Source organism: Crocodylus siamensis, chromosome 10, assembly GCF_052110815.1.
Source record: "Crocodylus siamensis isolate JL-2025a chromosome 10, ASM5211081v1, whole genome shotgun sequence".
NCBI lineage: Eukaryota > Metazoa > Chordata > Crocodylia > Crocodylidae > Crocodylus > Crocodylus siamensis.
Window position 1 is genome coordinate 37,932,256 of NC_143404.1, and position 15,047 is coordinate 37,947,302.

Here is a 15,047-nt window from a genome sequence, read left to right on the forward strand (position 1 = left end):
TGAAGTTGCTTTCATACGCACCTTCAGGAAAGGACATATGAACAAACTCAAAAAAAAAAATAGGCACCGGATTGAATCCCTCCATTTCTTTTATATTCACTCTCAAAATATAGGTTTTACAAGATATATTCATAATGTAAAAATAAAAAATAAGCAATTCTGCCATCTTGGTTTTATTTATAACGCATATAAGAATTGAAATGGATTGAAACACACTTACTTTGCTTTAGGTAGCTGCTCTGTGACTATAATGCTTTTCAAGACACTATTTTCGTTTTTTAAAAATAAAGCATTAATAAACATAACGTCCTGCCGCTTGGTGGCGCCGTTGACTAAGACGAGGACAGCGCGACCAGCCGCAGCCGAAGTCCCGGCTCTCCGGCAGGAAAACACTGTGTCTAGGAACCGGGAGCAGCAGCTGAAGCGGCTCTCTCGTCTCTTGCCCCTGAGAATATCACAGAAGATATCGGCACAACTCGCCCTCTGGCCTCTCAAGCGAAGCCTTAGCAGATCGGGCTGGTGGGATGAACCTGGGCTAGCGATATTTCTCGCGGATCGCCCCGAGCCGCCTCCGGCACAGACATGGCGGACACGGAGAGCAGAGCAAAGCGGAGCAGGCAAGCCGCGTCTGTCCTTGTGCTCCTGTGCGTGGGGGCGATCGGGTCGGACACGGTGCGGTACTCGGTGCCCGAGGAAATGGAGAGCGGGTCCTTCGTGGCGAATGTGGCAAAGGACGTGGGGCTGGAGCCGAGGAGCCTGTCTGCTCGCAGGGCCCGCCTGGTGTCGGACGCCGCGAGCCGGCATTTCCAGCTGAATGGCAAGACGGGGGACTTGCTCGTCAAAGAGAAACTGGACCGAGAGGAACTGTGCGGGCAGACGGAGCCCTGCCTTGTCCGCTTTGAGATAGTGCTGGAGAATCCCTTGCAGTCGTACCGGGCCGAGGTGCGGGTTACTGACATCAACGACCATTCCCCGGTCTTTTACGCGAGCAAGAATTCTTCTTCAAAATTCCTAGAAACGACCTCTGCTGGGTCGCGATTTCCCCTGGACAGGGCTCAGGATTTGGATGTGGGAAACAACAGCCTTCAAAGCTACAGCCTTGGCTCCAACGGGCATTTCCATGTACATACGGAGGAACAGAGCGACGGCACGAGACATGCCGAGCTAGTGCTGGACCAAGCCCTGGACCGAGAGCAACAGCCGGAGCTTAGTTTGCTCCTCACGGCCCTGGACGGCGGCTCCCCGCCGAGGTCCGGCACTGCGCAAATCCGCGTCGTCGTCCTCGATATCAACGACAACCCTCCCGTTTTCTCCCGAGCCACTTACAAAGCCCAGGTTCTGGAAAACAGCCCCAGACATTACCTGGTTGTCACTGTTTCAGCCACCGACTTGGACGAGGGAACCAACGGAGAAATCTCCTTCAGCTTCAGACAACACAGCCATGGAAAGCAGTAAAACGTTCCATATCGACGCCATGTCGGGGGAAATTCGGCTTCTCGAAGAACTGGATTTCGAAACGAGAGCGACCTACGAGCTGTACATCCAGGCGACGGACGGCGGGGGGCTGTCGGCGCACTGCAGAGTCGTGGTGGAGGTGGTGGATGTGAACGACAACGCGCCCGAGGTGACCCTGACCTCCCTCGTCAGCCCCATCCCCGAGGACGCGCCCCCCGAGACGGTGGTGGCCCTGCTCAGCGTCACGGACCGCGACTCGGGCGAGAACGGGAGGGCAGCCTGCTCCGTGGAGGACGCGCTGCCCTTCTCCCTGAAGGCGACGTTCCGGGACTCGTACGCGCTGGTCACGGAGCGGGCGCTGGACCGCGAGAGCGTGTCGGAGTACAACATCACGATCGTGGCGCGGGACCAGGGCGCCCCCAGCCTGTCCGCCGAGCAGAGGATCACGGTGAGAGTGTCGGACGTCAACGACAACGCGCCGGTGTTCAGCCAGGCGGCCTACACCATGCACGTGCGGGAGAACACGGCGCCCGGCACGGCGATCGGCTCAGTGCGCGCCGCCGACGCGGACGCGGAGCACAACGCCCGGGTGACCTACTCGCTCCTGCCCGCCGGCGGCGGCGCCCTGCCCGCGCTCGCCTACGTGGCGGTGAACTCGGCGGACGGCGGCGTGTACGCGCTGCGCTCGCTGGACTACGAGCAGACGAGGCAGCTGGAGGTGGGCGTGAGAGCGGCGGACAGCGGGGCCCCCGCGCTCAGCTCCGAGGCCGTGGTGCGCGTCGTGGTGGTGGACGAGAACGACAACGCGCCCTTCGTGCTGCACCCGCTGCAGAACAGCACGGCGGCCTGGAGCGAGCTGGTGCCGCGCTCGGCCGAGCCGGGCTACCTGGTGACCAAGGTGGTGGCGGTGGACGCGGACGCGGGGCAGAACGCCTGGCTGTCCTACCAGCTGCTGCGCGCCACCGAGCCGGGGCTCTTCGCCGTGGCGCCGCACAGCGGCGAAGTCAGGACCAGCCGGCCGCTCACGGAGCGCGACACGGTGAAGCACAGGCTTCTGGTGCTCGTCAGGGACAGCGGAGACTCGCCCCTGTCGTCCTCCGCAACCCTCAACATCCTGCTCGTGGACGGCTTTTCCGACGCCTACCTGCAGTCCGCCGATGCCGCCGCCGCCGCCGAAGGGGCCGAGAACGGCGCTTTAACCATGTACCTAACCGTCTCCCTGTGCCTCGTGTCCTTCCTCTTCCTGCTCTCCGTCGCGACGTTTGTCCTGGTCAAGGTGTGCCGGAGGAGAGGGGGCGGGGAGCAGTACAGCACTGCGCCCGGCACGGTGTATGGCGACGGCAACTTGCCGAGAGACTGGGTGGATGTGACGGGCACCGGCACCCTGTCCAGGAGTTACCGCTACGAAGTGTGCTTGAGCACGGGCTCGGGGAGCAGCGAATTCCGGTTTCTGAGGCCCCTCGTGCCCTGCCCTCCGCAGCAGGGGGGCGGCGCTGTGACAGGCCCCGGCAAGGACGGCGATCTTCTCACCGGCTCTCATCCGCCCACCGACTTGGGAGGGGCCGATCAGGTAAGGGTTGAGTGGGCTCTTCCGCCGTTCATTCTGGATGTCCAGGTCGTCTGTTTCGACTGGCGAATGTTGTTCATGTGTTTTCAGTTATCCACTTTCGTTGCTTTATGGTGAACTCAGTTGGATTCTTGCAAACTGGACAATAACAGAATACGTTTTTCAAGGGGACATTTTAAGAACCTAATGTATTTATTATTAGGAAATCCTTTTTTTCTAGGCATTTGCTATACACTTCCTCCAGTGTCTTTCCAAAGCCATTGTTCTGCATTCCTTTATGTTCCATGTGCTCATTTGAAGTCTGTTGCCCAGGGCCCTTACAATGCTATAGCCTACCAGATCACAGAATTATAAAACCATAGAAAAGGGAGCTCAGTAGTTGATCTAGTCCAATCCTGTGATCAAAGCAGGACCATCCCCAACTAGATCATCCCAACCAAGGCTTTGTCTAGCCAGGTCTTAAAAATCTCCAAAGATGGAGGTTCCACATTAGGTGTTCCAGTGTTTTACTACTCTCCTACTGAGAAAGTTCTACCTGATATCTAACCTAAAGTCCTCTTGCTGCAACTTGAGACTCCTTGTTCTGTCATCTGCCATGACTGAGAACAGTGTGGGTACATCGTCTCAGGAGCCACTCTTCAAGTAGTTGACAGTGGCTAATAAATCCTGTGTCAGTCTTCTCTTCTGTAGACTAATTAAGCCCAGTTACCTCAGCCTCTCCTCATAAATCATGTGCCCCAGGCCCCTAACCATTTCTGTTGCCCTCTGCTGCATTCTATCCAACTGTTTCATCCTTTGTGTAATTGGGGCCCCAATACTGAACACTGTACTCCAGCTATGGCCTCACCAGTTGCTCAATAGAGGGAAATAATCACTTTCCCTGATCTGCTGGCAACACACCTACCAATGCAGCCCAGTATGCTGTTACCCTTCTTGGCAACATGGGCACACCTTTGGCTCATATTCAGCTTATTGTCCACTGTAACTCCAAGGTCTTTTTCAACAATAGCAGAGTAGAATTTTTTCAACGGGATGTTTTAAGAACCTAATATATTTATTATTAAGATTTTTTTTGTTTACAGTTTTCAGCATGGGGAAGGTTTTCCTTGTGCCTTTCTCTTTCTCGTCATTCACTGCTATGTTTGCATCCATCCAGTGCATAACAATGTTTTCTGGGCAATTTCTATGCACTTTCTCCAGTATCTTTCCAAGGCCATTATTCTGCATTTCTTTATGTTCCATGTGCTCATTCGGTCTGCTGCCCAGGGCCCCTACAAGGCTATAGCCTACCAGATCACAGAATTATAGAATCATAGGAAAGGGATGGTAGGGACTAGAGTTCAGCTATTCCAACCTCCTGCTCAAATCAGGACCATCCTCAACTAGGTCATCGCAGCCAGGACTTTGTCTAGCTGGGTTTTAAAAACCTCTAATGATGGAGATTCCACAACCTCTCCAGGTAACTTGTTCCAGTGTTTTATAGTTCTCCTACTGAGATTTTTTTTTTTTGCTAATATCTATGCTGAACTTCCCTTGCTGCTAGTTGAAGCCATTGCTCTTTGTGTTTTCATCTGTCACCACTGAAAACAGCCTTGCTCCATCTGTTTTGGAACCACCCATTCAGCTAGTTATAGGTTGCTATTAAATCCCCAATGATCGGTGTTGCTTTCTGTAGACTAGATAAACTGAGTTCCTCCAGCTTCTCCTGAAAATTCTTGTGTCCCAGACCCCTCATCATCTTTGTTGCTCTCCCCTGGACTCCTTCTGACTTGTCCACATCCTTTCTGTAGTGGGGCCCCAAAACTGGACAAAGTACTCCAGATGCAGCCTCACCAGTGCTGAATACAGGGGAACAATTACTTCCCTCGATCTGCTGGCAGCACTCCTATCAATGCAGCCCAGGATGTTATTAGTCATCCTGGCAACAAAGGCACACTGTTTGCTCATATTCAGCTTATTCTCCACTGTAACCCCCAGGTCCTTTTCTGCAGAGATGCTACCTAGCCAGTTGGTCCCCCTCCCATACTGGTGCATGGGCATATTTTGTTCTAAGTCCAGAACTTTGTACTTATCCTTATTGAACCTCATGAGATCTCTTTTGGTCCAATCCTCCATTTTTTCTAGGTCAGGGGTTCTTAATCCCCAGGCCACAGCCTGGTGCTGAGCTGCTGTGGGTCAGCTGCCAGTCCTCAGCATGGTCAGCCACCAAACCAGAAGTGGCCACGGACTGGCAAACCATGGCCCCCAGAACCAAGCAAAGAGGCCGTGGCTCCTTCTGCAGGGCCCGTGGCAGTACGGGGTTTGGCCCACCCCCCTGCCTGGGGGGTTGGGGTATCCTTACCTACCTTCTGGCCTCAGTCGCCTGTGACTGCTGGGCTGTGTTTTGCCAGGGCGTGGCCTCTTCTGGGATATGGTTTGCTGGGCTGCAGCCTAAAAGCTTTGGGAACACCTAGTCTAGGTCTCTCTGAATCCTAACCCTACCCTCCAGCATAACTAATACTCCCTGCAGCTCAGTGCCATTTGCACACTTGGTGAGGGTGCACTCCATGTCTTCTTCCAGGTCATTGATGAAGATATTGAACAAAACTGTCCCAAGGACTAACCCCACAGGCACTACACTTGATACAGGCTGCATGGGTGACTGGTGCCACCTTAGTCAGGGGGCCATGTGCCCCCACAGCAACCAGTCAGAAACCGGGGGGGGGGGGGCCTCTGTGGCCAATCTTGCTGACCGGGGGGGGGAGGGGGTGTCCCCTGCAGCCAATCATGAGGTGGCCAATTGTTGCGGCCAATTGCTGCGGCCACTTCTAGGAGTGGCTGCAGCCACTTCTGGGAGCGCCAGGGTGCTCCACTCCCCAGCTGGCATTTGCAGGGGGGTACCAGCACTCCCACCTGCCCCCTCCTGCCCATCGCCCAAGTGGCGAGTGCAGCCGGTCAGACATTGAAACATTAACTACTACCCTCTCAGCCTGATGGTCCATCCAGTTTTCTATGCACCTTACAGCCCACTCATCCAACTTGTACTTTCTTAGCTTGGCTATGATGTTATGGGAGACCATATCAAAAGCCTTGGTAAAATCAAGGTATGTACATCCACTTGCTTCCCCATATTGACAGAGCCAGTCATCTCATAAAAGAAGACAAAGCTTTCTGTCATGCGTGGATGAGCTCTATCTGACACAGGAAGTCTACAGGCCGATGAGTGGTAAAACACTGCTCGACCTGGTACTGGCAACCAGGGATGACCTAATCAGCAACCTAATGATCGAAGAAAAGCTGGGTGACAGGAACCATGAGTTGATTACCTTCACCATCCGCCAAAAAGCTGGCAAGTCAGTCAGCAATACAGAAGTTGTAGACTTCAGGAAAGCTGACTTCAACAGGCTATGGAGGCTTGTCATTGAGGCCCTGAAGGGCCACAACCCAAGGGGGAGGGGAGTTCTGGATGAGTGTTTGCTCCTCAAAGGAGCAATCCTGGATGCACAAGCAAAGTCTATCCCATCTCAGAGGAAAGGCAGCAAAAGGACACAGCAGCCCCCTTTGCTCTCCAGGGAACTAGCAGACCTCCTGCATCTTAAAAGGATGACCTGCAGAGAATGGAGCACTGGATCCATCACCAAGAAGGAATACTCTGCACTGGTCCAGACCTGCAGGGAGCAAATCAGGAAAGCCAAGGCTGTGACAGAACTCAAACTGCCTACAAATATCAAGGACAATAAAATGTCCTTTTTCAGACATGTGGGGAGCCAGAGGCAAAGCAAGGGCAACACTGGACCCCTTTTAAACCAGATGGGACAACTGACAACCGACTCCCAGGAAAAAGCAAACTTTCTAAATGTGTACTTTGTGTCAGTTTTTCACCAGTCCCATGGGATGCCCATGCCCACTATGAGACAGGGAGGCCCCGGGTGAGGGAGATTCCATCAATGCTGACCTTGTGAAGGAACACCTTGAGAGGCTGGATACCTTCAAGTGGATACCTTCAAGTCAGCCAGCCCTGACAGTTTACATCCCAGGGTACTCAAGGAGCTGGCGATCATCATAGTTCAGCCCCTGGCACGGATCTTCGAGAACTCCTGGCACTCTGGTGAAGAGCTTGAAGATTGGAAGAAGGCCAATGTGGTGCCTATCTTCAAGAAAGGGAGAAAAGTGGATCTGGCGAACTATAGGCCCGTCAGCCTGACCTCTCTCCCGGGGAAAGTCTTAGAAAAGATTATCAAAGAGGCTGTTCTTAAGAGACTGGCTGAAAGCAACATCCTGAGAAATAGCCAACACGGGTTTGTTGCAAGTAGGTCTTACTTGACCAGTCTCATTTCCTTTTATGACCAGGCGACCTGGACAAGGGAGAAGAGCTTGATGTCATATATCTTGACTTCAGAAAAGCCTTTGATCTGGTATCCCATGATCACCTCTTGGCAAAGCTGACTAACTGCGGCCTTGGCCCCACCACGGCCTGGCTGGGGAATTGGCTCCGTGGTAGGACCCAGAGGGTGATGATTAATGGAAGTCAATCATTGTGGTGCCCTGTGACCAGTGGGGTCCCTCAAAACTCTGTCCTAGGGCCTGTACTATTTAACATTTTCATTAATGATGTAGACATTGGTGTCAGAAGCAGACTGGCCATATTTGCCGGCGACACCAAACTCTGGAGTAAAGTATCCACACCCGAGGACAGGAGGGTGATCCAGACAGACCTTGATAGGCTCAGGAAATGGGTGGATGAGAACCTGATGGTGTTAAACACTGAAAAATGCAAGGTTCTCCACCTTGGAAGGAAAAACCTGCAGCGTGCTTATAGGCTTGCCAGTGCTACTCTGGCTAGCACTACAGATGAAAGTGACCTGGGAGTTGTGATTGACCACAAGATGAACATGAGCCTTCAATGAGATGCTGCTGCTAGTAAAGTGAGCAAAATGCTGGCTTGCATCCATAGATACTTCTCAAGAAAATCCTGGGACGTCATTCTTCCATTGTACTTGGCCTTTGTGGGGCTGCAGCTGGAATACTGTGTCTGGTTTTGGGCTCCACAATTCATAAAAGATGTGGAGAAGCTTGAGAGGGTGCAGAGGAGAACCACGTACATTATCAGAGGTCAGGAAAACAGACCTTATGACCAGAGGCTGAGAGCCATGGGACTCTTCAGCCTGGAAAAGCACAGGCTCAGGGGTGATCTGATGGCCACCTATAAGTTTATCAGGGGTGTTCACCAGGATCTGGGAGAAAGTCTGTTCACCAGAGTGCCCCAAGGGATGACAAGGTCAAATGGTCACAAACTCCTCCATGACCAGTTCAGGCTGGACATAAGGAAGAACTTCTTTACTGTCCGAGCCCCCAAGGTTTGGAATAGACTGCTGCCAGAGGTGGTTCAAGCACGCACTTTGAACACCTTCAAGAGACAATTGGATCTTTATCTTGCTGGGATCCTATGACTTCCTGCCCCTGGGGCAGGGGGCTGGACTCGATGGTCTTCCGAGGTCCCTTCCAGCCCTAATGTCTATGAATCTATGAATCTATGAAAAGCCATTCCACATTCAAAATAAATCTTCAGAATGGTGAAATTCAAATTGCAGCACCCTTAGATTTTAAATTTGCTGAGAAATACAAGATTGCCATGAGAACCACAAGTGGCAGAGGGGTTGTCATCACTCTCTAAAGACATTGTGGAACATTGTAGTCCAGTTCTGGGCGCCACACTTCAAGAGGGACGTGGACAATATGGAAAGAGTTCAGAGGAGGGCCACTCGTATGATCAGGGGTCAGCAGGGCAGGCCTTATGAGGAGAGGCTACGGGACCTGAACCTGTTTAGCCTCCACAAGAGAAGGTTAAGGGGGGACCTTGTGGCCTGCTACAAACTGGTCAGGGGGGATCAGCAGGTATTGGGGGAGTCCCTGTTCCCCCGTGCGCTGCCAGGAGTGACCAGGAATAACGGTCACAAACTGGCGGAGGGTAAGTTTAGATTAGATATTAGGAGGCGCTACTTCACAGTCAGGGCGGCTAGGGCCTGGAACCAGCTTCCAGGGGAAGTGGTGCAGGCTCCTAGCCTGGGGATTTTTAAAAGGAAGTTAGATGAGCACCTTGCCGGGGTCATCTGACCCCGGTGCTCTTTCCTGCTAAGGCAGGGGGTCGGACTAGATGATCTACCTAGGTCCCTTCCGACTCTAGCTACTATGAAACTATGAAACTATGAAACTTATGTATGTGAATGACAATCCCCCTGAGGTGTTTGTGAACTCATTGACCAGTTCAATAACAGAGAACTCATTGCCTGAGATTGTGGTCATACTAATCAGCATGAAAGATTGTGACTCTGGCAACAACAGAAAGACATCCTGCTTCATTCAAGAAGAGCCTTTTGCTCTGAAATTGGCTTATAAGAATTATTAAGAACTGATAACACAAAAAGGTCTGGACAGAGAGAGAGATATGCAATATTACTACAACCACCCTTGCTACAGACTGAGGATCCCCTTCCCTCACTACCACTGAAACCATCAGAGTGTAAATAGAAGATGTCAATGAAAATGCCCCTAGTTTTAACCAGACATCATACACCAGGTATGTGCATGAAAACAATAACTCAGTTGTATTAACAGGTGCTGTAATGGCTGCAGATCAGGGTTTAGGAAAGAATGCCAGAGTGACATATTATCCATTGCCTACCCAAAAAGCTGTGTGGTCCTTATATTCCTACATATCTATTAATTCCAAAAATGGGAATAATTATGTTCTACAGCCATTGGATTATGAGCTGCTCACACATATCAAATTTGTAGTAAAAGGTTCAGATTCTTGTTCTCCTTCATTTAGCACAAACACCACAATCTATGTTTCCATCATTACAAAAAGGACAATTCTACAGTTATTTTATTTTCCTTGCACAACAGATCCTCTCCCAGAAATAACCCAGACTGCAACACTGGTGAGGTGTATTACTTGGTCAGTAAGATGGTGGCTGTAGATGAAAGTTCTGGTAAAAATGCTTGGCTGTCCTATCAGCTGCTTATGGCAACTGACCCCTGCCTATTCACCATGGGTGTCCATAAGGAGAAATAAGAGTCACTAGGTCAATAACAGTGGGACTCCAATCAAGCAGAAACTTAATTCCAGAAAGTTAACTCCACCAAGCAGGAAGAATAGGAAATGTGGCAAGCAACACATTTGGCTTAGCAGAGAACTCCTAGGTGAGCTTACACACAAAAGAAAGCTCACAAGAAGTAGAAGCTCGGACTAACAACTTGGGTGGAGTATAAAAATATTGCTCAGGCATTCAGGGATGAAGTCAGGAAGGCCAAAGTGCAACTGGAATTGCAGCTAGCAAGGGACATGAAGAGTGACAAGAAGGGTTTCTACAAGTATGTTGGCAATAAGAGGAAGGTCATGAAATCAGTGGGTCCCTCACTGAATGGGCAGAGGCAACCTAGTGAGAGACACTGAGGAAAAAACTGAAGTACACAATACCTTTTTTAATTCCGTCTTCACAGGCAAGATCAGCTCCCAGACTACTGCACTGAGATACACAGTTTGGGGAGTAGGTCAGCAGCCCTCAGCTGTGAAATAACAGGTTAGGGACTATTTAGAAAATCTGGATGTGTACAAGCCCATGGGGCCAGATGAAAAATATCTGAAGGTGCTGAGAGAGTTGGCTGATGTGATTGCAGAGCCACTGGTCATTATCTTTAAAAACTCATGGCCCTGGAGAGGTCCTGGACAATTGGAAAAGGGCAAATATAGTGTTCATCCTTAAGAAAGGGAAGAAAGAGGATCCAGGGAAGCACAAACAACCTCAGTCTCACCTCAGTCCCTGGAAAAATCATGGATCAGGTCATCAAGGATTCCATTTCTAAGCACTTAGAGAAGAAGAAGGTGATTAGGAACAGTCAGCATGGATTTACTGAGGGTAAGTCATGCTGAACCAACTTGATTGCCTTCTATGATGAGATAACTGGCTTTGTAGATAGGGGAAAGCCGTGGACATTATATACCTTTACTTCGACAGTGCTTTTGATACTGTCTCCCACAGCATTCTTGCAAGCAAGCTGAGGGTTGGATGAATGTACTGTAAAGTGGATGGAAGATTTATTGGCTTTAGTTTCATTAATTTTTGTGGGTTTTTTATTCATAGTCATAGTTTGTAATATACTATAACAAATCAAGTTAAAAAGAATGTGGTGTCACAAGCTAGTATGTTTATGGTGACTGTAATTCTCAGAACAACTTGATTGATACAGCTGGTAGGGGAAATGTGTTACACTCCTACCTTTATGAAATCCGTGTAACAGTGAATAAAGGTAGGAGTGAACTGAAGAATTCAGGGTAACAGTGAATTCAGGTTGGTGAAACCAATCATCCCTAGTCTCCCAAGCAAGCATTGCAGTGTGAACAGGAGCACTGACAGAGAAGCAGAATTTTACAATAGCTTTAAGCCCATTTTGGAGATGGAATCAGGAAAATAGGTGAATGTTTAGATCATATTTAAATGTGGGGGGTTTTTCTAAACGTTTGTTACTTGAATGTATGAATCAGTTTGGTGCTTTTCATGTGATAGGAATTGGGCTTGAAGTTGAATAAACTACAAGCCTGATAGAAAAACAAACAAATGAAGTCCTTGAAGGTGAACATACCTTTTGTGTAAATGAACAGCCCTTTGTGTATATCTCTTTTACTCAGCTGATGGACTACTAGAAAATATACCCATATAAGCTATTTCCTCTTGTATTTAGGAAATGCAGGGGTTAATTACAAAACAAAGTGTATGGAAGTGCTAATTCAGATTTTAAAAATAACATTTATCTCATCCCTTTAAATTTCTGAATGTCTTTGTAGAATTAAAGCATCTCTGAAGTTAATTTTATTTGTAAACATAGCTTAAGTTTTCTGGTTAAATTAAATTTATTAAAATATATTTGTTCTTGGATCCATCTTCCTTGAATATCTGGAAAGCGGCAGCAGAACCCTGACCACCCTCCTTCCTCTGCTTTACCTGCGGCAGGGGGCACCTATGGGTGCTATGACTTCTCTGACAGGGTTCATCGTGTAGTTTTAGTAATAAGTTAGATAAGAACTTGTATGGGATGGTTTGGAAAAGGGATGATCCTGCCTCAAGCCAGGGATAGAACTAGATGACCCCTGGAGATCTTTTCCACCCCTACTTTTCTATGATTCTATGATTGTATACAGTGTTGCAATTTTACACATTAAAATGGAGATGATAAAAAGGTAAAACACATTTTTCAGAATGTTACCAAATTCTGAAGGAAAGTGTTTAATAAAAAGTGTTTCAAATGATTATAGAAAGTTTTATGAATGTTTGTCTAAAAATCCTGAGTGCATTTTTTGGGTGACATCACCAATATACTTTAAGAAATATAATTTTAATCTACCCAAAGTAGCACTGTAGGGGGGATTCTATCACAAATGTGTTTGTATAAACAGTACAATGGATACCTTTTACACTAGGTTATGAAGATACTGCAGCTGCTTGCCTTTGCTATTAGCAATTTATTCAAAGTAACTGAATTATGTATGTGTGGGTTACTTACCAGTTTGCAAGAAAATAACTTTACTGGAGGGGAAATCCATCAGAGCCATTACCTCAGGTGCATTGTCTCAGCTCATTAATATAAAGTCTATAATAGTCTTTGAGCAACACAGTAACTAGAATAAAAGTATACACTGGAAACATGTTGGGATGACATTCATTTGCTGAAGAGACTAAGTGGAAGAACAATTATGAGGCTTATCTGTTACCTGTAGAATGTCATCTTGAGCAATAAAATAAATCGTCATGCCAACCATTTCATTTAGCCCTGATCTTGTTTTCTAGAAACCGTTTCCATGACTCTACCCACGCTTAGACAAATGACCATAGGTATTCGCTAAAAGTGAAGCAATACTATCGCACAGGGATGAATGGGAATATTCGCTGTTCGGAAATTCTGTTGAAGTGGGATAGTGGTTAAAGGGCAGATCCTCCTCTCCATCTGTTTCTTTTGTGGTTAATCAAGAACAGAGGTGACAGCAACGGCTTGTGGAGGCTGAAGCCCACCTTAGAAAATGAGATCCACTCTTAGGGCCCTGGAGTTTTGGTTGAATTCAAAACTCAGCCGGCAAATTCAGAACTGATGATCCGATTTTCAATGTCCCTGCGTTTCAAAGACTGCCCGTGGACTCCTTTCCATAACATTCAATTTAATTTGTTTTGACTTTTTTCATATGCCGACCTCACTAGATGGAATAAAAATATGAAACCTCACAGGTTCCATAATTTTTTCTGCTATCCTCTCAGGGTAACAAAGTAAGTTAACTTACATTTTGAAAAAGTGTGGTGCGGGAGAAAAAAGAAGCTGCTAGAAAGTAATATAAAGGGCTAAATCTTGGAGTCTTTACACACAACGCAAGTTTTCATTCTCTGGCTCTGCTTATTGCGGAGCTCTGTTCTCAGTCCAAATACCTCGAGCTTGACTGCCTTTGAATCCTTTGAATACCATATCTGTAGAAAATGTGTCTGTACAGAGGGATCCTTAAAATAGAAATACAATTATATTTTGGTAGTTCTACATACATTCTTTGAAAGGTAAAACAATATCAACTGATTATAATGAACGATCTGCAATAGGCAAGAGTTTTTCATGCCCTTATTTTAGACACAGGGTGGGAAGGTGGTGGGATGTCTAGGAATATGAAGTCTATTATACCTGGGAACTTGCGAGAGGCCCTTGGTGTAGATGAGAGAAGGCGTACGTCAAAGGAAAGGCTGCTGGTAGATCAAGAGGACTCCCTGAATAGTTTGCCCTGCTGCCTCCTACCTACTGAATGGCTAAAAGGAGAGAGATCGTATCTAAGTCTTTTTTCAACATTTTAAATTATATGCCTATGTTTTTATCCCCCTACCTTACTGTAAGAATTTATTCTCATCTTACTGTAACAGTTGTGCATTGCTTAAATGGTATAATTGATTTACTGATATTTGGACAAATGCTAAAAGTACAAAACATAAGCATTTATTCCATTTTAATTGGTCCTTTTTCAGGGAAACGACCACTACCTTCAAAGGATGCTGTCTGAGGCTGGATCTGAACACGAAGGAAGAAAAAACTGAGGAAGAACCCCTCGATTTGAGTCTATTATTATATTTGATTAATCTTGTGACTTTACTGTAAAGCTGGCACTTCGAGAATACATACTTCTCCACATTTGTGTGGAAATGTTCACTTTTTTCCCTTTATAGTTTTATCTCTTCTTGCAATATAAATATTATTTTATGTTACTTTTTATGTCTCTGCATGTTTTGTTTGTATGTTACAAAATGCCCAAAGGCATACCTCCTCCTTCTTGGCTATGTAATATTTTTGTATACAATCTTCACACTTTTTCAATCCCTCGAAGGCTGGTGGGAAATGTCATGCTCTACTACCACTTACATAATTTTATAGCAGAAACATACAAAGAGACCACAACATTTTGTCGTACTAGTAAGACATTAATATAAATAGAAGAAGGAAATTAATATCATTATCAATCCTTTAGGGTATTGTGACTTGTATATAATATAATTGTTATATTAAAATTTGGGTTTATGTTTGCATTGCGTTCATTTTATTCCCTGTACTTGAACTGGATTTTTATCGTGAGATAGGTTACAAAGTTTACTATGTTCCTATAGTAGTATGGGGTTCACAGATAAGAGCTACATGTGTAATTATAAATGTTCCAATTTGTGCTTATGAACTCCCATTAATACATATATTACCATCTATCACTAATAGATATTTGCTATAATACTATTAAAGCACTGTCAATATGCTAAAATGCATGTATTATTTCATATAAAAATAAAGGCAATGGGAATGCGAATACAAAAGACCCTCTGAAAATGGAATATTTCACTATTCCTTATTTACACTCTGAGTGTCGCTGTTTGCTAACTATGGGTAGACCCTTAAAAGATCGAGCAAAACCGTGAAACTGCAAACAAAGCGGAGCAGCAAGACAACAGGATCAGGATAGAAAGGGGACGTTACTGAT

General features: G+C 47.1%; 1 pseudogene across 1 annotated transcript; it reads left to right on the forward strand.

The window, feature by feature from the left end:
* The first annotated feature begins 359 nt into the window (after positions 1 to 359).
* Positions 360 to 14,883, forward strand: LOC149856462 (protocadherin beta-16-like; annotated as a pseudogene). The gene is made up of 2 exons (XR_016444483.1): positions 360 to 3,025; positions 14,053 to 14,883. The product of XR_016444483.1 is annotated as a protocadherin beta-16-like (transcript).
* The last annotated feature ends 164 nt before the right edge of the window (positions 14,884 to 15,047 follow it).